This window comes from Triticum aestivum, chromosome 7B (genome assembly GCF_018294505.1).
Source record: "Triticum aestivum cultivar Chinese Spring chromosome 7B, IWGSC CS RefSeq v2.1, whole genome shotgun sequence".
Lineage (NCBI taxonomy): Eukaryota > Viridiplantae > Streptophyta > Magnoliopsida > Poales > Poaceae > Triticum > Triticum aestivum.
In genome coordinates this window covers 334,705,328-334,728,658 of record NC_057813.1, presented here as the reverse complement: position 1 = coordinate 334,728,658, position 23,331 = coordinate 334,705,328, and positions in this window count along the sequence as shown.

Below are 23,331 nucleotides of genomic sequence, written 5' to 3'. Positions count from 1 at the left end.
TAGATTTGGGCCTCTTGCCGAGGATCACGTCATCTTTGTCCATCGTGGATCGTAGGGTGGTTAGTTCTTCGGCCACGAGGTCTTCGTATAGTGCCTCGAGGGCCAAAGATGCAGTTTTGTTTTCGGCGCGGAGTGCTTTGTTCGGATCACTTGTAACTGTGATTATTCCATTGGGCCGCGGCATTTTAAGCTTCATGTACCCATAATGGGTTATGGGTTGGAAGCGTGAGATGGCGTCCAGCCCCAAAAGGGCATGATATTCGTTGTTGAAGGGGGGCACATGGAAGAGCAACTCTTCGGACCTGTAGTTCTCAGGTGTGCCGAATACTACCTCAAGTTTGATTTTCCCCGAACATCATGCTTCTCGACTGGGGATGATGCCTTGAAAGGTGGTATTGCTTTGCTTGATCTGTGCTCTGTCAATATGCATTTTGTCGAGCGTGTCCTCGTAGATGAGGTTGAGCCCACTACCGCCGTCCATGAGCACTTTGGTAAGTCGAAAGCCGTCCACAATTGGGTTTAAGACCAAGGCGGCGGGTGCTCGGACTGATCGGGTCCTTGGTTCATCGTCAGCGGTGAAAGTTATAGCCGCGTTGTTCCATGGTCTTATTGTGGTTGCTTGGTTTATTTCGGAGAGGTCATGGAGTGCCCTTTTGCACCGATTATTTGAAGAAAAGGTCTCAAAGGTCGTGAAGACGTTGAGATCATCATCCTCCGGAGAATACTTCTCTGGAGTAGCGGGGGTGAGGATAGCCTTGCCGCTTTTAGCCACCTGCCGAAGTTTGTCACAGCATGCCCGAAGGCTGTGAGTTGGTTCGGTGCCCGGCGTTGCATGTAACTAACATGCACTACAAAAAAATACACTTCCATGATGATATGTGTTTGTCATAGTAGGGCATGTTTTCTATCATGCATGTACATCCATGACAATTTTATGACAGAATCAAGATAGTCATACATGTGCTGTCCTAGAAGTGTTCCATGACATTACCAAAATTATCATCACGGAAGTGTCCACTTCCATGATGATAAATCGCGCGTCATAGAAGTGCTTTTGTGAAGGGTGACCAACACGTGGCATCCACCGTAACGGAAAGCCGTTAAGCTATCGAGTCTGATTTTGGATCCGATTACCCATTAATAGCCCGGACCAATGGGGATTTTCCATGTGTAAAATCATCATTGGCTGGAGGAAACACGTGTCAGCTCCGCGTTGGCACAGGTGTCACTCATCCATTGGGCGAGATGCGCCTATGATATGTTGACACGTGGACCAGCCCAAAAGTGGCCCATAAAGTTTAAATGGGTCGGCCCAACTGAAGGTCAACAAGATTTTACGGACCATAATGGGCCGGCCTAGCTAAAGGCCCACGAGATTTTGCGGACCATAATGGGCTGGCCCAGCTAAAGGCCCACAAGATTTTGCGGGCCATAATGGGCCGGCTCAGCTAAAGGCCCACAAGATTTTGCGGGCCATAATGGGTCGGCCCAGGTAAAGGCCCACAAGATTTTTGTGGACCATAATGGGACGGCCCAGCTAAAGGCCCACGAGATTTCGCCGACCATAATGGGCCAGCCCAGCTGAAGGCCCACAAGATTTTGAGGACCCCAGTTGGCCGGCCCATTAACTGGCTGCCATGTTTTGGGCCAAATGCTGGCCCATATTTCATCTGGTTCATTAATAGCCTGCCACATTCCGGGCCTAATAATGGCCCATATGAGATCCGACCCGTTAGAAGCCTACCATGTTCTGGGCCAAATTACGGCCCAGATCAGGTTCGGCCCTTTAAGAGGCTTTGGGCTAAATTATGGCCCATATCAGATTCGACACATCAACTGGATGCTATGCTTTTGGGCCCACTTGCTAAAGGCCCACTTAGTAATTCAGCTTGATATTAGTTTCGGCCTGTTAAAGGCCCATTTAACGTTTCGGCCCTATATTTATTTCGGCCTGTTAAAAGCCTGTCATATAGTTGGGCCTAACTACGGCCCGGTTTGCATCCGGCCTGCTCGTTGTTGATAATCTGATTGGGCCAAACAAGGACTGAGACAATTTTAGCATGTTAAAAGCCCGTGATTTGATTGGCACAATCATGGGCCGGGGTCCATTTCAAGCTGCTGCCGGCCCGTGAGATGTTCGGCATGTTTCAGGCCCAACCTACTTTTCAGCCTCCTAAATGCCCATTGAGTTTTCTTGCGAAAAGAGGGTCGGCGGTCTACTCGGCCTATTAAAGGCCCAAATCTACTAGTGGGCCAGTTTACATTTAGGCCTTTTAACGGACCAAGATGACGGAGCCCATGATGCGGGTCATACATCGTGATTGCATGACGTCCCGATTAAGTATCGTAATTTTACGGTTTGGCCGGTTTATTGCAAAGACATGATATATATATACAGTAAAATAACTACAGCATCGTGAATAAGAAAAAACCTAGACTATACAATAAAGAAATCACGGCATATTACATCCACTGGGCATCAAAGTTTGCCACTCTCATAATAAAGCACAAGCAGACAGCAGATTACATACATTGGGCATCAAAGATCGCCACCAGTGCAAATAAACACGCCGACAAAATAATATACAAAACTGACAGTACTTCAATAGAGTTCAAGAAAGGTTAGCCCTGCTCGGGAGCTGCAGCGCAAGCAGCTAAGCAAGCTGATGAGACTGCGCTTGTTTAACACTTATATCCTCCTCACTCTGAAAGATAAATAAGCAGACAGATGAGAGGTTTTGCACATAAAAGTATCAGTGCTAACAATTCATCACATTTCTTACTGACGAATAAAGTGACACAGTTTAAAATTGCATTAACATAATATGGTACTGTTCAGGTCAAGACATGGCAGGAAATGACATTGTGAAGGAGTTCGCAACTTCACGACACCACTGGATTACAGATCAAGAACTCATAAGTATCAATGGTCAGTGTGTTGTCAATTTATCCCATTTTAGATTCGCAAATAAAGGGACATTTTAAATAATAGTAGAATGATATGACATTGTTCATAGTTAAAACATTGCAGAATATGACATTGTGCTGTAGTGGGTAGGTTCACCACACCACTAGATTACGGATCAAGAACAAAAGCATACATGCAGTGCAAAAGAAGATCACTTGCTCTGTATAGTTTAATTTACATGGTATGAAGAAGGAACTTGGTTGTACAACTGAAAACTTAAATTGAGAAGGACAAACTTTTGTTTATGAACTACATAATAATCTTTAAACATGCAATTTGATGCAAACACCAAAAATAAACAGCTGTTGCAGTCATGCCTAACCAAATATACACAACAAAGTTTGAAGGCTTGAGAAGGACAAACTTACGTTATTGGTGAAGACAGGCTCTATAAAGCCCTTGTCCATGCTGATGGGGGGGGCAATTCAAGAAGGTTACCACAAAATCTTCTTCATAAGCATTGCCTTTATTCTACATTTTGTTAAGAGTAAATATAGATGTGATAATATAAGAAAAAATGGGGAATATTTAAGATAAGATGAAGAGTGATGCTACATAACCAAGTAGCTATAAATGTAAGTACAACGATACAGGCAAAAGGTACAGCCAAGAGCAACGCAGAGCAAAACTTCTTCAGTACCATTGGTGTTGTCCAACCTTATGGTAAGAGTAAATATAGATCTGATGTGTAGAAAATGGAGGGCAAAGGCAAATAAGCTGCAGAATGATGGTACATGAACAACTACATGTCAATATAAGTACTCTGATAAAGGACAGCAAGTACTTACAAGAACAATGCAGAGCTAAAAAATTCCATTGGCATTGGATATATTCTACACTAATGTAACCATTCATACAGATCAGATAATTTGGAGTGAACAATTGATAAGGAAGCTATCATGCATACTGCTGTCACATAATGAACCAGGTATGTATGCAAGTACAGTGATACAGGACAACAGGTGCTAACAAGAGCAAAGCAGCGGGCAGCATATTTGCGATATCCTGTCGTTCTTTCCAAACCAGAATTCTTCTTCAAGCAGATTTACTATAAAAAAGATCCGTAAGGCACATGCAGAAAAGTAGAAGTTCAAATTGTCATGTGATTTCATAGACAGTACCTCATCCTGGGAATGAGACCAGTGCATAACAAGGTTTTTCCATTCAATGTCTTCTAAATTTAGCACAGGAGACTTCACCGGAAATTCGTTTATAGACTTGCCATCAAAGTGTGATTTCCTCAAGTAACACCGGTACTGCTGCAATGCTTCGTTGAAAAGCACAAGCAAGTTTTGCTCATCATGACTATCCAGATTGACCCTCGCCTACTTACAACAATGTAATGTAAATCATTGATGTGTTCAATCAATAGAAAACAGGAAAATAATAACCATGAATAATAGCACTTACATGTAAGTTGGATAGGAAGATGTGAAAATGGTGTTTGTCTTTGCTATAATCTTCCCATGATGGGAATATATGCACGTAGTCCCGAACAACATTGAAAGCATTGTCTTTTAAACTGGGAATAACTAGAATGGGGTTCCAATCTGCAGGAATTGGCCGTCTCTGCAGTTGGGATAGGTCTTCGGCCGGTGGACTTGCTGTACTTTTTGCTGGAGTGGGATTTTTCTGTGGTACGGCTGGTGCTATGGCAACTGAAATCGGTATACCTTTTTCTAGAGTGCAAGTCCTGTGTGGTGGGGCTAGTGGTGTGGCCAGTGAAGTATGGGTACAGTCTGCCGGGGTCGGTCCTATGTTTTGTGTCACTGGTTGTACAACCAATATAAGTGGGGTGTTGTCTGATTTCTCCGGCACCACCACGTTTTTCAAGGACTTTGCTCGTGCTCCTTCAGGTTTAGCAATCACCCTCTTCCTTTTTGATGTCTGATGCACAAGAACAGCATTTGAGTGGAAAAACATGGTATGATGACAGATGGAATATGTATTGATAATGGATGGGCATGGCATCTCAACATATATGATGAGTAAACTAAGCAGATGGCGGTGCAACAAAGTAGAAGAAATGCAAGACAACATATGCAAGATAGGCGCAATCAATAAAACCTTGCCAAATTAGAACAGTCACCTTGATGGGTGAACAGGATAGGCCATCTACCTTTGACTCCTCGAGGTTAGAATAGTCATTAGGATCATATTCTGAACAAGAATCAACAGGTGGGGAGCGTATGAGTTTCATTGCATCCAGAATGGCACTCAATGCCTTGGTGCCAATTTTGTAATTCACTACAGTGTTTAGCTTCAAGAGTGGACTTCTGCTAGTGCGACACAAAGCAGCTACACAGATCATGGTGTAGATATAACGGGAAAACCGTAAGCATCAGAGTAAAATCAGTCAAGTGGAACTTGCTGGAATATATGAGCTAGTATTGCTAGTACGGCTAGAAAGGCTTCGGATACCAGCTCTCTTCAACTGAAGGTGCGGTACTATTAATATCAGTGTAACTCTCAAAGGCGACACAGCTCCCCGCATTTCCTTGCTATTCTTATAGGATTCAAGTGGGCAGGCCACTACAAATCCTATTCCTATGTTTACAAAATCCTACGAATCAAAGAGGCCCAAAGAGTTCAAAGTGTCCATCACAACCGACCGTATAGACCTCTACACTGCAAATGTCCCTACTCATCTTCACTACAAGGAACATACTGTACTACTATCATACTCCCTATGTTCCAAAATATAAGTCATTGTAGAGATTTCCACTATGGATCACATACAGATGTATCCAGATACATTTTAGAGTGTAGATTCACTCATTTTGCTCCCTATGTAGTCCATGGTGGAATCTATACAAAGACGTGTATTTAGGAACGGAGAGAGTACTTATTAAAGAAGAATGGAAGAGGAACATGCTAAAGAAGAGCAAGCAGATTTCGGATAATTAAATGTTCATTGCGCAGTGCCCACACATGATGAACTAGAGCGCATTAAGAATGCAACTCCCTAATGTCTCTCGACCATTTCAGGCGGTTGGATGAAGATCCTACATCTCCTAACCCTTCTTCTTCCTCGTCTCTGATTCTTCCCATACAGAACACCGCACGGGCCGCCGGCCGGACCACCGGCACCCACCGCCTGTGTTCCTCCGCCGCCCCCACCCGCGTTGAGTTTTTTTCGTTCGGCGAGGCCCCACCACCGCCCCCCCACAACCACCATCCCCATCCGAGCCCCTTCCTTCACACCGGCGAACTCGACCGAGCTCTGAAAAATCGAGTGACTGAATTTTGAAATTTAGTCTACTATGATTTAACTAGTGTGGAATATGAAAGGGGAAAACCATAAGCATTGGGAGTATAGTGTTGAGTGTGCCATGGCGGATCTGAAGGTGCAAACCGTACCAAGGCAACTTTGCAACCAATGTTTGCTTTCAACTATCAAGTAAGTGATGGACAAGGAATCAGAGTAAAGCAGTGGCGATCTATTTTCTTGCTACGATAAATAAGATGAGCAGATACGAAAGAGTATCGCCTCTGGTGCGGCACCGTGTATGCATCTGCTGAGAATTTGACGGTGCTGCAGTAACGATGGCTGTCGGCAGCATGGAAGCAGATCTAGGAGGGACGGTGGCGGCGGGGCGCGGTAGCTGAGACGGTTGTAGGAGCGGCGCCGGCAAGGTGGACGACGGCGGGGATGAAATGAGACAACGGAATGCAAGAATCCCGGTCCGAAGCCATGGATGAGAGAGGTCGATCTCTTGTAATGGATGGCGGCGGCGGGGTATCAGCTCTGGCATGGTGGAGGAAGATGGCGGTGGATGGGGTGGCAGATGGAGGAGGCTGGGGTGGAGAGGGTGTTTTGGCGCTCACGGAGTATGAATGGGGCAATGGAGGTAGATAAGAAGAGGGGAACCATGTCTTCAGGGCGCGCTTGTCTCAAATGCGAGGAAATTTACAAACTTAGCTCCTGTTTCAAATTTCCTACATCACATCAATATTAGTCGGTTGGGGGTAGGATGGTAATCTCGCATACACCGAATATTTGCCGACGAGAGTTTGTTTTTGGCGCCCACCGTGTATGAATCAGGGAGGGAGTCGATTTCGGCCGATGAGACATTGTGTTTTGGTGCCCAACGTGTATGAATCCGGGTGAGAGGCGGTTATGTCACGTTTGAGTGAAATTACAAACCTACCCCTATCGAAACCTATAGAAATCAAGCAGATAGGCTTTGCGTGGCATGGATAGGCAGTAGTAATTTCCTTCTCGCAGATTTTGGTTTCGGGCGGTTACTGCGACTTTCCCCGCTTCTTTCAAATTTTGCAAACTGCACGTTTACCGTGCCAACTCAATTCGAATCCCCTTTGTATTCTATTTTTTTCGGGCAGGATCCATTTTCAATTGGAATAAAATTCTATATACATCATTTTTTTATATATACTTTCAAAAGCACAACAAAGAATTCTGCTCCTTTATATGTATAATATGATTTACAAATACAATGATCTCAAAATCATAAGGTTGAATTCAAAATATTTAAACCAAATTATGTTATACTAAAATGTATGGATCAGTAATAACTACATATTAAATAACATAGATGCGCATGAATTCATATGAGTATGCATGTTTGATAGAGCAATTTTGGTTCGAGTATGGATTACATGTATCATCATCTCGAATTCAAATATTTGAATCCCTTTTATGTTCACTCCTTTCACGCCCATCTCTCTCGCATGCATGCTCCTTCATGTAGCTATCACTTTCTTTTCTCCAGCTCACCCGCACGCTCACTTCATGTTTCGCCTATCCTTGCAAACATGGTCTCTCGACGTCTCCCTTGAGAAGTGTCACACTCTCCCTATCATTATACATTACACAGTTTTGATTATCTCTCACGTCTCTACCATTCTCTGGTATCACTAGGTACCTAAGCTTTCTTTTTCACCGCCACACACACAGTCTCCACTCGTCTTTCACTTTGTCTTTCTCTCTATGGGATTCTCTCACACACCCTATATGTCTCTAGATATGACTCATACCCCTAAAACTACTCTCTCTATCCTTTAGACACAACATTTGTTGAGGTTTCCTTTTCGTCTCCATCCTAGAATGACATTATTCATTTGTTTACCGATCAGACAAACTCCCCCCCCCCCTCTCTCTCTCTCACACACACACACAACTCCTGCTTCCACTCCCCTTCCCGACTACCGTCTCTCTCTCTCACACACACACACAACTCTCACTTTCGCACCCCCGACTCGTATTTCTTTCACAAACATTTATCGACTAGCCTCTAGATAGGTTTATACACCCACACACACGGGCTTCCACTATCGCATACATGTCTCTCTCCCGCTCCTTGTATCTATGTAGACTTTTCTTCCCTTCTTGAGACACGCCCTCTCGATCGTGCACACACACACTATCGCCTCATTTTAAGCTGATACCTCTCGCACACACACTCTTTGTGTCTTTGTTACACATGCACTCCGTCCTCCTCCTCTCTCCCTCTCTCTCACACACATGGGCTTTTTGCAACAACTAGCAAGATGCTCATGCGTTGCATGGAACATCAAGATGCATTTGTATGAGTATTTTATCTTGTGGGAGAAAAGGATGAATGAGGGAAGGCCTTATTTGCAAATGTGGAGAGGTGTGTGGGTATCTTCTTGCAAAATTGACATAGTTTCCTTCCTATCCGTCAGATATAGATCGGACGGCCTGTAATGCGGGATGGCAGGCACACGATCATCACCGACTATGCTTTTTATAAGAGTAGGGATAAAAAACAGAGTTGGTGATGATGGTGGGCCTGCCATGCTGCAAGATAGGCCGTCCGATTTATATCTAATGGTAGGAAGGAAACTATGGCAATTTACCCGCACTCCTCTCCACATTTGCAGATAAGGCCTTCCCTCGTTCATCCTTTTCTCCCACAAGATCTTGATGTTCCGTGCAATGCACGGGCATCTTGCTAGTAAGAGTAGAAATTAGACATATACCACTTCTCAAGTCTTGAAACCAACAACATTCCTCCCTTATCTCATCAAAACCGCCAAAGGAATATATTTTGAGTGAAACATAACATATTATTATTGATATATGTATTTCAAAACTAGACTCTTTTTTCTATCAAATCCTTGAATATGTATTAATATACTTTGATCGTGTGGCAACGCATTGGCACATTGCTAGTAGTTATTATAATTTTTTGGACACCAGACAAATGGTGGAGTACATATACGAAGAGAAGAGGTGCACTCATGCAGCCGGTCTCTCGCTGTCTCGCACACATGAGAGTTACGTAAAGGCAACGTTAACAAATATACCCTAAAACCCTAGGTGCACGATTGCTGCATGCGCGGGTATCGGGTATGTGGTGGAGCGCACCTTTGTAGGAATAGTCAGCTCGCTTGATAATTTGATCCATAGGAGTTGATGGTCGGGACCACAAGTGAACGACTTGGAGGCGGTGGCTCACTAGTTGCCACAGATCGAGTAGCCACGTTTAAAATATCATTTTTTAGCGTTGTTAAGAGTCCCGATTTTCAATGGCGCGTTATAACTACTAAGTAGGTTTTAGAACGATTGGTATGGAGCAAAAATGAAATTCATAACTACTACTACGTACCTCCTTGGTGTATGGTTGTATGGGTTTATGTTGCGATATGTTGAACCTGGTAGTTCTAGGGTAAATACTATGGTTTAGATGTTGGTTTTCAGTAATGAAAATTAGAAGGCGGAAACCCTTCTTTGATAAAAAAACTACTACTTCCGTTCTGGTTTACTAGTCCCCATCGTATTTTGGGTCAAAGTTTCTCCATGAATTTTACTTTGGGGGTGATTTAGAACACAAAAAATGACCAAAATATAATTAATTACGCATGGTCTTGACTTGTTGTGCTCGCACTTGTAGCAGGAACTAGAGGTTTTTCTTTATTTATAAATCTCCTCACATTTTTTTGGCTTTAAAGTGAATCATGGTTGTGGACATTATCTATGAATGTGCAGATATCTGTGAACATGAGTTTGATGTGGAAGTTGAACTTGGAATGTTGGGCTTGCGCGTGAACTATACCATGTCCAATGCTTCATCTGTTATTGTTTGGAAAGTAATTGTTGTTATTACATGACCCAAAAAAATTGTGCCACATCAGTAGATGCACGGACATCACAACAGGCATGCTGACTGGATAAACATTTGAACCTAGCTATTATGAAGGAAATTTTGTATTGACAATAGTTTTAGATAGCAGGAGACGCCTAGCCTGCTCTGCCTCTGCTAGCTTATTTCTAGCTCCTTCCATCTCTTCTTTTGCTTGGGTGAAGAGAGCATCCGATTGCTCTTTTCGCTTCTTCAGGAACTCAGCTACATTCTCAAGGGATGTTGCGCGCTTTCTTTCAGCCTTTACTAGAGCCACGAGGACACGAACAGCTGACGACTCCACTTGGCTTGTGTGTAATCTAGCATCATCTGGAATTTGCACCTTGTGTCTAATCCAACATCATTAGGGAACTGGCACCTTGTGCGTAATCCAGTCTCATTTTGGAAACATGATCTCGAGGTTGACCGTACTTCCCTCCTCGCAGGAACTGCATCCTGACATGAAGTTACTTCTTTTTTAGATCAATACTCAGAGCAACACAGATCAATTTAGTAGAAGCCAGATAAACAGGACTCAGAGAAGTGAATGCAAAAGGAAAAAAATAAAAACAGACTACAAGGTGAGAACACCCACTTCCTACATCAAGCTAAAAATGAAAGCATTAGGACAATTAAGACACTTCTTATTACACATCGAAGAACACGAGGCTAATAGAAATAGAAACTACAATATATACACATCAAAAAACACGAGGCTAAACAAAAGTAATTGAAAGGGTGTTACTTACTCGTTTTACAGGTTCGGTGCAGCTCCTCTTTAAGTTGCGACGCTCCTTGAAGATGACCCCAATATCCCTTGTTTGGTCTTCATTGCTCCTCTGCATATTCGCACTCGTGGTTTTAAAATCTCAACATGGCAAGAAAAATATACTACTAGTAATACTCGCGCATCTTGTGGCTGCCATGTTAGAGCATCTCCAAAAGAATCGCAATGCGCGGCGCTTTAAAAAAGCGTTTACAGTGCTGAGATCGAGAAGTAGAGATAGAGAGTAGAGACTAGAGAGTAGAGAATAGTTCTCAACATAGATAGATAAAAAATAGATAATTGAACTACTCCTCATCGTCCGACTCCTCCTCGGTGATGTCCTCCTCCGACGTCTACCTGTAGTCGTGAAGATACCAATCGTCATTGAATTCCCAGGGAATTGGCCCCAAAGCGCCATGGCTTCCTCGTCCATCTCGACGATTGTCGGATTTCGGGTTCCGGCAGACCCTTGAGGTTCGAACACTGGGGTGCGCACGGAGATTTCGCCCTCTACCTACCTGCTCCTCGCCGACTCGCTAGGATCTAAACTACGAAAGGAACAACACAAGAGACATAGAGTTTATACTCGTTCTGGCCACCATTGTGATGTAATACCCTACTCCAGTGTGCGGTGTGGTGGATTGCCTCTTGGGCTGTTGATGAACAATACAAGGAAGAACAGCCTCGCGAGGGTCTGTTCTTGGCTGGTGCGATGAACTGCTAAGAGGAGTTCAGTTGCTCTCTCTACTAGTTTTCTGGTGAGGATTCTCTTCTCCTCTATCTTGTGTGGCTAGTCCTATTTATAGGCAAAGGCCATGGGCCTCTTCCCAAATATTAAGCGGGAAGGGCGCCAACAATTGGCCATTTTGAAGGGGAACATCGGGTACACTTATCCCGACTAAAGTTGGTCCTCGCCTGTCAAAGGCTCTGGCGGTGACAACTGCTTGGGCTCCACAATGACTTCCTCCCTACCGTTGGGCTGGTCTTGGTCTTGTTGCACCAAAATGGATGCCTTTGCTTGATGCTCTCGCCTGCGCTTGCTCCCTTTGCACCAAAGAGGAAAGGAGGACACTGCGCGGGCTGGCACCCGACTGGCGCCCTTGGTCGTCATGGCTTGCGTCATGGGCACCTCGTGAGGTACCCCGCCTTGATCTCTCCGCCTCCTCGCGAGCCAGCCTCGTGAGGCCGTTCCTGAGGAAGCTCCTTGTCGCCCGCCCCACGAGGCTTGGCCCCTTGCGAGGGTCTGGAGCTTGTGTTGATGAAGATGGGCCATGTTGGGCCCCCTTTGAGCCACGCCACGGGCCGCAGGCAGGCAAGTCTGGGGACGCCCGTTCCCAGAACATCGACAGTAGCCCCCGGGCCCAAGACGCGCCCGGTCTTGGCCAAGCAGAGAGGCGAAAGGGCAAGTGCGAAGCGCCACGGGCCCTAATAGCGTGCGGCCTTGGGTGCTGCATGGCGGTTGATTGGATGTGGGCGGCACTGTTCCCCCATGCCTCCTTATTTGGTGCCATGCTAGGAGGACTTGTAGTCGCACACAGCCGCTCCCCTTTTCATCGCCCAAGCGTCCTCTGCCCTTCCTACTCTCGAACTCCAGCTTCCGCTCTCAATCCAATCTCGAACCTCCCCCCTTCTGCTGCCATGGCTCCGACAAAGAAGGGAAGAGGGAAGAAGCCCATGCCTCCGCCTCGCTCACCGTCGCTGGCGGCCCCCGCCGTCGACCGGTCGATCATAACCAATTGAGAGGGCTTGGGCAAGGTCAGCTGGGCTCTGGCCACCATCTTCAACGAATGCGGGAGGACGATGGCCTGGCCCGCGTCCCGCTTCTCCATCGACAGGATAGTCACCGAGGTCCGGTATTTCGCCGACGCCCTGTGGGCTGGACTGGTTCCCCCCTTTTCCGATTTCTTCAACGCCGTGCTCTCCCACTATCAGATCCACATGATGCATCTGGGCCCCGAATCCATCACTCTTCTTGCGGTCTTCGCCTTCGTTTGTGAGGCAATGACGGGCATCCTTCCTTCGGTTGCCTTGCTACGCCACTTCTTTGCTCTGCGCCTTGTTGATCCCGCCCAATGCTCGGGTGCGTGGGCTTCATTGCTGCACCTGAGAGAGCGGCTTCAGGGATCGACTTCAGTCTTCCTCCGCCCGCACCTGGGTTTCGCGAGCGGTGGCTGTATGTGGACGTAGGGGTGCCCAGCCCCCTGCTGTCGGAGACATCTTCGCCTGCTGTCCCCAACTAGGGCTGGGGCCAGGAGACGCTCACGAGTTCCCGGCTCGTCTTCGTCTGGCGTCGATTCACGTTCTTGAGGGCGCTCGGCGTGACAGCGCCCAAGGTGGTGAAGGAGTTCCTGCTATGCCGTGTTGCCCCTCTCCAACGCCATTCTCACCGGATGTGGGCCTTCAGCGGGCATGAGGATCGTATGAGGCTCCAGGAAGAGGATCTGACACCTGAAGCGCTGAGGAAGGTGCTCTTGGTCTTGACTGGGGACCCCTCCACCGGCAGCATCCGGCAAGGGGGGGCCTTGCTGTACCTCTGCCCGAATAGAAGCGACTTTGTGAATCAGATGCCCATCTTCGACGAATGGGGGTTGCACCCCACTGGCCTCCAGGGGCCTCACGAGAACCCAGTGGTGGTGGCCGCCCTTGCAGCCGGCCAAGGCGACTCTTCCTCAAGTGGCGGAGCAGGGAGGCATGAGCCGCTGGAGGCCGAGGGGGCCCTCGCTGAGGTGACAGTGCTGGGCGGCGCTCATGAGAGAGCTGCCCCTGAGGCCCGTGCTGCTGTGGCTGAGGGCGGCGAGCGGCTGCCCGCAGCGCATGCGGCTGAGGCCCCTGAGGCCCCAGCTGCTCTTCTTGGTGAGGCGACCGGCAGCGCGCATCAGGTATACGCCCCAGACGCGGGTCGCCTTGACGCTTCTTCCTCGCTGCAGGCTGACCCCCGCGCTCGACTCTTGGGTCGCTTCCGCATGGACTTCGAGGCCCTCCGGAAGAGAAGGGAGGCCCTGGGTGACGATTACCCTTGTCGTCTGCTGAAGCATAGGAAGTACTTCGCCACCGATGAGTAAGTCTTCTCCCTTCCCAGCTCCTGATCCTTCCGTTGCTTTTCCTGATCCTTTACTCCGCAGGGCCCTTCCCGCCGAGCTCATGGAGATGACTGAGGAGCCATCCCCCTTGTCTCCGCCCTTTCCACCGTCTTCGAGCACTTCGTGCAGCAGAGCCCTTGCGGTGAGGCCGGTTGGAGAGATGAACCATCCTGAGGCGCATCGCGACCCTGCGCGCCTCGCGACCTTCTTTCGGGAGCCTTCTCGCGGCATAGCCAGCCTGCCGTGGACTTCTCGTCTGGTCGTGGACCGTGATTGACTGCGCTCTTCATTTGGGGATGGACTGGCTCCAGGTCGGGCTTCTGGCAAGGCGCACCCGGTCGCCTCGATGGGCTCACGATGGGAGGCAGCTGAGGCGAAGTGGTAACTGAAACGCGAGAGATTGCTCGAACGAGACTAAGCACCCCTTCCCCAAACACACGCAAATCTCAAACTCGAGTCCAACTTAAATCCAGCGGGGAAAAGCGACAACCAAGGGAAAAGCAATGAAAGCAGAAAAAAGGCCGTGTCCGGCACCTAGTCTAGTCTTGGACGTCTTCTCACCAGCGTGGAGCTAACTGCTGCCACTGGGCGTGGGAGAGAGCCCTAGGGCCTGAGGTCGGCACCCCTGAGACTCCGGGGAGTGTACAGCCCCACTCATTATTACGTGAGAGTGTCACGGGGCGGCGAGCTTCACAGGCACTGGGCCTTCTTCACAGGTACCGGCCTTGCTTCATATCGCCAGACGAGGGCCCTGCCTTGCACCACACTCTAGTGGCACCAACGACGACCGGAAACCAGGACGCCGCCGATGGGGTAGAGCGGTCGCCAGCGGTTCCCCCGACGACCACGGGTCCTCCGCCAGGGGCAGGCCCTGAGGCACCTCCCCAACGGAGGGCCTACCTCCTGAGAACGCCTTGCTCCGAACGCCGCGGTGGTGATGCCGGATCCCGGCCCCTCTCCTGCAGCCCCCGACGCCCTCCTCCTGAGTGGTAGGAGACCGCGGGAGCGGGGGAGTTGCTCGCTGCGGCGACCTGCACCTCCTGCGATCCATGATTAGCGTATGCCTGCTCCTGAGGAATTAGTGATACCTGATAATCGTCACTTCCTACGTGGCTGGTGGGGCCGTCCCGGGGCTCCTGGAAGAGCTCAGCTTCTGGCGCCTCGTCCCCCCAGCTTGGGCTGAGGAGCGAGCCTTGTTTGCCCTCATGCGGGTGCCCTTGGTCCATCATGTGGGGCACGTATTCTTCTGGGGCCGCCATCCCGAAGGCCGCGCCATAGCGCTCCGCGTGCCATGCAGCTCTGCTTGATGCGCCCACCTGGGGATGGTAGCGCGGCGGCCCACTGGGGCCATGGGCCATGACGAGTCCTTCTTCGCTGGCCGGGGGCGGAGTCAGCGTCGCCGCCGGCCCGGTGCTGACAGCTTCGCTGGTGTTGGAGCAGCCTGGGAGCCCACGGGCGCGCGTGGAGCCCCCGCGCAGGCCGCTCTGGACCTGAGATGGGAGCTGGGTGCAGAAGGGGTGAGCCCCCGAGGCGACAAAGCCCAGGAGCTCTGCCACCCGCTCTAGCAGCACGTCGCGGCCGCCATCCATTAGCCTGTACTGCAGCAGCTCTCGGGCCACTGTGAGCGTGGCCCTTGAGTTCGCCTGCTCCCGGCGGGTGTACGGTGTCGTGGCCATGGCGTGGTTGGAGGCCCTTGCCGTCGACCGCGCCTATCGCGGTGTGAGCTCTGTCAGAGTCTGTCCGCGTCGCCCACGGCCCGCAGTGCCCTGCGGACCGCGAGCTGCCTGGGGCATGGGGACGCCTGGGGCGAGCGGCTCTGCGAGGGCGGGCCAAGCCGCCCAGGGATCAGGGTTGCCCACCTGGTCGCCGGACATGGTGATGACGATGCGACGGGACACGAAGTGGCAGAAGGCGGATCCCGGCGCACCCCTACCTGGAGCGCCAAATGTCGGATTTCGGGTTCCGGCAGACCCTTGAGGTTCGAACACTAGGGTGCGCGTGGAGATTTCACCCTCTACCTACCTGCTCCTCGCCGACTCGCTAGGATCTAAACTACGAAAGGAACAACACAAGAAACACAGAGTTTATACTGGTTCAGGCCACCATTGCGGTGTAATACCCTACTCCAGTGTGTGGTGTGGTGGATTGCCTCTTGGGCTGTTGATGAACAATACAAGGAAGAACAGCCTCGTTAGGGTCTGTTCTTGGCTGGTGCGATGAACTGCTAGGAGGAGTTCAGTCACTCTCTCTACTGGTTTTCTGGTGAGGATTCTCTTCTCCTCTATCTTGTGTGGCTAGTCCTATTTATAGGCAAAGGCCCTGGGCCTCTTCTCAAATATTGAGCGGGAAGGGCGCCAACAATTGGCCATTTTGAAGGGGAACATCGGGTACACTTATCCTAACTAAAGTTGGTCCTCCCCTGTCAAAGGCTCTGGCGGTGACGCCTGCTTGGGCACCACAATGACTTCCTCCCTGCCGTTGGGCTGGTCTTGGTCTTGTTGCACCGAAATGGATGCCTTTGCTTGATTCTCTCGCCTGCGCTTGCTCCCTTTGCACCAAAGAGGAAAGGAGGACAATGCGCGGGCTGGCGCCCGACTGGCGCCCTTGGTCGTCATGGCTTGCGTCATGGGCACCTCGTGAGGTACCCCGCCTTGATCTCTCCGCCTCCTCATGAGCCAGCCTGATGAGGCCGTGCCTGAGGAACCTCCTTGTCGCCCGCCCCGCGAGGCTTGGCCCCTCGCGAGGGTCTTGAGCTTGTGTTGATGAAGATGGGCCATGCTGGGCCCCCTTTGAGCCACGCTGCGGGCCGCAGGCAGGCAAGTCTAGGGACCCCCGTTCCCAGAACACCGACAGCGATGCTGAGACGGTGCTCCTGCCTCTGGTTGTCATGACGATCCTCATCGGTGATAAGCCGCGGCAGAGGCGCGAGCTCTTGCGCCCGCTCACGCGTCGGCACATCGGGGAAGTTCAATGTTCTATGAGGCCACCGGAGGCGCCACGTGATGTCTACTACACAACCTTCTTCTTGTAGACGTTGTTGGGCCTGCAAGTGCACAGGTTTGTAGGATAGTAGCAAATTTCCCTCAAGTGGATGACCTAAGGTTTATCAATCCATGGGAGGCGTAGGATGAAGATGGTCTCTCTCAAGCAACCCTGCAACCAAATTTCAAAGAGTCTCTTGTGTCCCCAACACACCCAATACAATGGTAAATTGTATAGGTGCACTAGTTCGGTGAAGAGATGCTGATACAAGTGCAATATGGATGGTAGATAAAGGTATTTGTAATATGAAATAATAAAAAAAGCAAGGTAACTAATGATAAAAGTGAGCGTAAACGCTATTGCAATGGTAGGAAACAAGGCCTATGGTTCAAACTTTCACTAGTGCAAGGTCTCTCAACAATAATAACATAGATAGATCATATAACAATCCCTCAACATGCAACAAAGAGTCACTCCAAAGCCACTAATAGCGGAGAACAAATGAAGAGATTATGGTAGGTACGAAACCACCTCAAAGTTATTCTTTCATATCAATCTATTCAAGAGTTCGTACTAGAATAAGACCTTAAGACACAAATCAACCAAAACCCTAATGTCACGTAGATACTCCATTGTCACCTCAAGTATCCGTAGGCATGATTATACGATATGCATCACACAATCTCAGATTCATCTATTCAACCAACACAAAGTACTTCAACGAGTGCCCCAAAGTTCCTACCGGAGAGTCAAGACGAAAACGTGTGCCAACCCCTATGCATAGGTTCATGGGCGGAACCCGCAAGTTGGTCACCAAAACATACATCAAGTGGCACGTGATATCCCATTGTCACCACAGATAAACACGGCAAGACATACATCAAGTGTTCTCAAATCCTTAAAGACTCAATCCGACAAGATAACTTCAAAGGGAAAACTCAATTCATCACAAGAGAGTAGAGGGGGAGAAACATCATAAGATGCAACTATAATAGCAAAGCTCGCGATACATCAAGATCGTGCCATAGAGAGAACACGAGAGAGAGAGAGAGAGAGAGAGAGAGAGATCAAACACATAGCTACTGGTACATACCCTCAGCCCTGAGGGTGAACTACTCCCTCCTCATCATGGAGAGCGACGGGATGTTGAAGATGGCCACCGGTGATGGGTTTCCCCTTCGGCAGGGTGCCGGAACGGGCTCCCGAGAGGTTTTTGGTGGCTACAGAGGCTTGCGGTGGCGGAACTCCCGATCTATCTTTGTCTTTGATGTTTTTAGGGTACGTGGACTTATATTGGCAAAAGAAGTCGGTCGGGGGAGCCTCGAGGGGCCCAGGAGACAGGGGCGCGCCCAGGGGTGGGAGCGCCCTCCTATCTCCTGGCTTCCACGAACCTTCTCTGGCTTGAACTCCAAGTCTCCTGGATCATATCCTTTCCAAAAATCATGCCCCCTAAGGTTTCATTCCATGTGGACTCCGTTTGATATTCCTTTTCTTCAAAATAATGAAACAGGCAATAAAACAGCAATATGGGTTGGGCCTCTGGTTAGTAGGTTAGTCCCAAAAGTAATATAAGAGTGTATAATAAAGCCTGTAATCATTCAAAACAGATAATAAAATAGCATGAATGCTTCATAAATTATAGATATGTTGGAGAATTATCAGCATCCCCAAGCTTAATTCCTGCTCATCCTCGAGTAGGTAAATGATAAAAGAAAGAATTTATGAAGTGTGAATGCTAGCAGGTGCACAAGTTTGATCAATGATAATTTCAATCACCTTTTCTAGCATGATTATATGTCATAACAGTAGTTCATCTCATAAAACTTCTCACAATCAAGTAACAAACTATTCACATGTTAAAGCATAGACCATAAACTAGCAAACTATGTTCTCAGTCATCAACAATTACAATTCATCTTATTTTCAGGAAGGGTCAATGTCAGAGCTTTGATTTAGCAAACTCCACATACTCAACTATCATATAGTCTTCTACAATTGCTAACACTCACGCAATACAAATGGTTATGGAGTTTTAAACGGACACTGAGAAAGATAGGGGCTTATAGTGTTGCCTCCCAACATATTCACCTTTGGGTGATGTCAACAATAATAGTTCATGCTAACTTACATCCAGTTGGATATATATATATCAGGATCTTTCGAATACGAGGTGCTTGCCAAAGGATAAAATGAAAAAGGGAAAGGTGAAGATCACCTTGACTCTTGCATAAAAGTAAAAGATAGGCCCTTCGCAGAAGGAAGCAGGGATTTGCAGAGGTGCCAGAGCTCAATTTTGAAATAGAGATAAATAATTTTGAGAGGTATGATCTCATTGTCAACATAACAACCAAGAGTTCCCAATATCTTCCGTACTACATACATTATAGGCGGTTCCCAAATAGAATGGTAAAAGTTTTTACTCCCCCTCCACCAACAATCATCAATCCATGGCTTGCCCGAAACAACGGGTGCCTCCAACTAACATCAAACCTGGGGGAGTTTTGTTTGCAATTATTTTTTATTTGACTTTGATCTTTTGATCATGGGACTGGGCATCCCGGTTACCAGCCATTTTTCTCATGCATGATGAGCGGAGTCAACTCATCTTGAGAATAACCAACATAGCATGGAAGATACTGACAGCCCCTAGTCACTACATGAGCGATTCGGGCATACAAAACAGATAATTATTTGAAGGTTTAGAGTTTGGCACATGCAAATTTACTTGGAACAACAGGTAAATACTGCATATAGGTAGGTATGGTGGACACTCATGGCAAAAACTGGGTTTAAGGATATTTGGAAGCACAAGTAGTATCTCTACTTGGTGCAAGGAATTTGGCTAGCTTGAGGGGGGAAGGCAAGCTCAACATGTTTGAATGATCCATGACAATATACTTTAACTGAGATGTGAGAAAACATAACCCATTACGTTGTCTTCCTTGTCCAATATCAACTCTTTAGCATGTCATACTTAATGAGTGCTCACAATTATAAAAGATGTCTAAGACAGTATATTTATATGTGAAATCTCTCTTCCTTCAATATTCTTTCATGAATTATTCAAATGACCAATACAATGCTTGCTAACCTTGAATAAATTTACGACCCCTACTTCTTAGATGTGAAGTCATTACTCCCCATGGGATAAGCAAATGAAGCATATATAATTTCAGATTTATGACATTCAACTCATTCAACCATTTACTCATAGGATATAAGGGAAGCACACGAGTAAATGACAAACTACTCCAAAAATATATAAGTGAAGATCAATGAGTAGCTAAATGATTATGTAACTATGTGAAGACTTTCTTATTTAAGAATTTCAGATCTTGGTATTGTATTCAAACAGCAAGCAAGCAAAATAAAATGACATTGCAAGGATAGCACAACTCATGTGAAGATGCAAAAACTTAGGCTCAACCGATATTAACCGATAGTTGTTGAAGAAGAAAGGTGGGATGCCTACCGGGGCATCCCCAAGCTTAGGTGCTTGAGACTTCTTGAAATATTATCTTGGGGTGCCCTGGGTATCCCCAAGCTTTAACTTTTGTGTCTCCTTAATTCCTCTCATATCATGGTTTCTCTTTTTATCAAAAGCTTCATCCACACCAAACTCAACAAGAACTCGTGAGATAGGTTAGTATAAACCAATGCAAAACATTATCATTTTCTACTGTAACAAATCACTAAAATTATTATTCAACATTGCATACTAAATGTCTCTGCATATTCAATATTCCTATCCTCAAATAGAATCATTAAAAAAGCAAACATATGCAAACAATGCAAACATAACAGCAATCTGTTAAAACAGTACAGTCTGAAAAAATGAATGATTCATCATACTTCCCTAAGTCAAAAAATTATAATAAAAATACTATGCTGTAGAATATTTATCAGAGCTCATTATGCAAAAAGTTTCAACATTATATCATTCTCTGACTTTTCTAGGGAATTTTTGCAACAGCGGTAAACTTTCTGTTTTCAAACAGCAACATGTGTACTAGCAAAATAAGCATGGTAAAGGCTATCCTTGACATTTTTATTGAAACTAAAGATGCAAAACATTATTCTAAATAACAGAAATCAAATACTAACAAAAGAAAATGATGCTCCAAGCAAAACACATATCATGTGGTGAATAAAAATATAGCTCCAAGTTACCGATGAACAAAGATGAAAGAGGGGATGCCATCCGGGGCATCCCCAAGCTTAGGCTCTTGGTTGTCCTTGAATATTATCTTGGTGTGCCTTGTGCATCCCCAAGCTTAGGATCTTGCCACTCCTTATTCCATAGTCCATCGAATCTTTACCCAAAACTTGAAAACTTCACAACACAAAACTCAACAGAAAACTCGTAAGCTCCGTTAGTATAAGAAAATAAAACCACCACTTAGGTACTGTAATGAACTCATTCTAAATTCATATTGGTGTAATATCTACTGTATTCCAACTTCTCTATGGTTCATACCACTTAATACTAGCCATAGATGCATCAAAATAAGCAAACAACACACGAAAAAGAGAATCTGTCAAAAACAGAACAGTCTGTAGTAATCTGTATCAAACGTATACTTCTGGAACTCCACAAATCATACCAAATTATGAAGTCCTAAGAAATGTGTGTACAAATTCAGAGCAAAAAGAATCAGATCATAAGCACGTTTCTGTGAATTAACAAAACTAATTTACTGGGTGCAAAAGTTTCTGATTCTCAGCAGGATCAACACAACTATCACTGTAAGCTATCCTAAAGGTCTTACTTGGCACTTTATTGAAACAAAAGATATAAAACATGATTACTACAGTAGCATAATCATGTGAACACACAAAAAAGTAAGGATAAATATTGGGTTGTCTCCCAACAAGCACTTTTCTTTAATGCCTTTCTAGCTAGGCATGATGATGACAATGATGGTCACATAAAAGATAAGAATTGAAACATAACAGGAGCATCATGAAGCATATGACTAGCACTTTTAAGCCTAACCCTATTCCTATGCATAGGGATTTTGTGAGCAAACAACTTATGGGAACAATAATCAACTAGCATATGAAGGTAAAACAAGCATAGCTTCAAGATTTTCAACACATAGAGAGGAAACTTGACATTATTGCAATTCCTACAAGCATATGTTCCTCCCTCATAATAATTTTCAGTAGCATCATGAATGAAATTAACAATATAACCATCGCCTAAAGCATTCTTTTCATGATCTACTTGCATAGAAGTTTTACTACTCTCCACATAAGCAAAATTCTTCTCATTCGGAATAGTGGGAATATCATAAGAGACTTGAACACTAAAAATTGTTTCCACATTAAAAGAGTAATGTTCAGAAAAAGGGTAATCATAATAATGACAAGTTTTATAAATATAATCATCACAACCTTTTATAGCATAAGTTTCATCACAATAATCATCATAAGTAGCAACTTCGTTCTCCTCATAATCGATTGAAACCTCTTCCAAGGTAGTGGAATCATCACTTAATAAAGTTGACACTCTTCCAAATCCACTTTCATCAATATAATCATAAGTAAGAGGCATGCTATCATCATAACAACTTTGCATATAAAAACTTGGGAGGCTAAAAATATCATCTTCATTAAACATAGCATCCCCAAGCTTGGGACAAACATTAATTTCAGCAAATATATTCACAAATATTTCATCCTCATTAAACATAGCTTCCCCAAGCTTGGGCCCTTTCATATCATAAGCGTAATCACTCTCATCATTAAAAATATGGATAGCACCAATAGCAAAACAATTATCATCATCACAATGAGTAGTAGGAGCAACATCATTTGGGAGGGATACCTTTCTACCTTTGTTGCTCCTTCTTTTCTGTTTCTTCTTCATATTATGTGCGGGTTCTCTTTGAGGTCCTTATTGACGAGATTTGTTGAATAGAAAGGGGATAATTGATTTTATGCCCCTAGTTGGGTCACACTCGGCAGGTTTACCCCTAGTTTCCGGAAACACTTGTTCCTGCCCAAACCACTTTGCTCCTCTTATGCTTTTGCCCTTTGACCGTTTGACCATCAATTTGAAAACTTCATAAAAATTCATACTAACTCAGAAAAATTAAAATAAGATATCAAAATGTTCAGAAAAGCATCACCTATATGTGCATGTCATTTGCATTCATGAAAAAAGTGTTGGCCAGTCATCATCTCGGTTTTAGCTCATATGATCTTAGCATGAAATTTAAAATCTAAAAAAATTCTAAAAATTCTAAAAAAATTTGGTGGCAAACTTTGACTAATGTTTTGAGTGCTTGCCAAGTTTCATAAGGAAATGACATTCGTGGAAGTCATGGCAAAAAAATGAAATTTTGGAGCATTAATTTTTGTTTTTTTGCCACGACTTCCACGAATGTCATTCCCTCATGAAACTTGGCAAGCACTCAAAACATT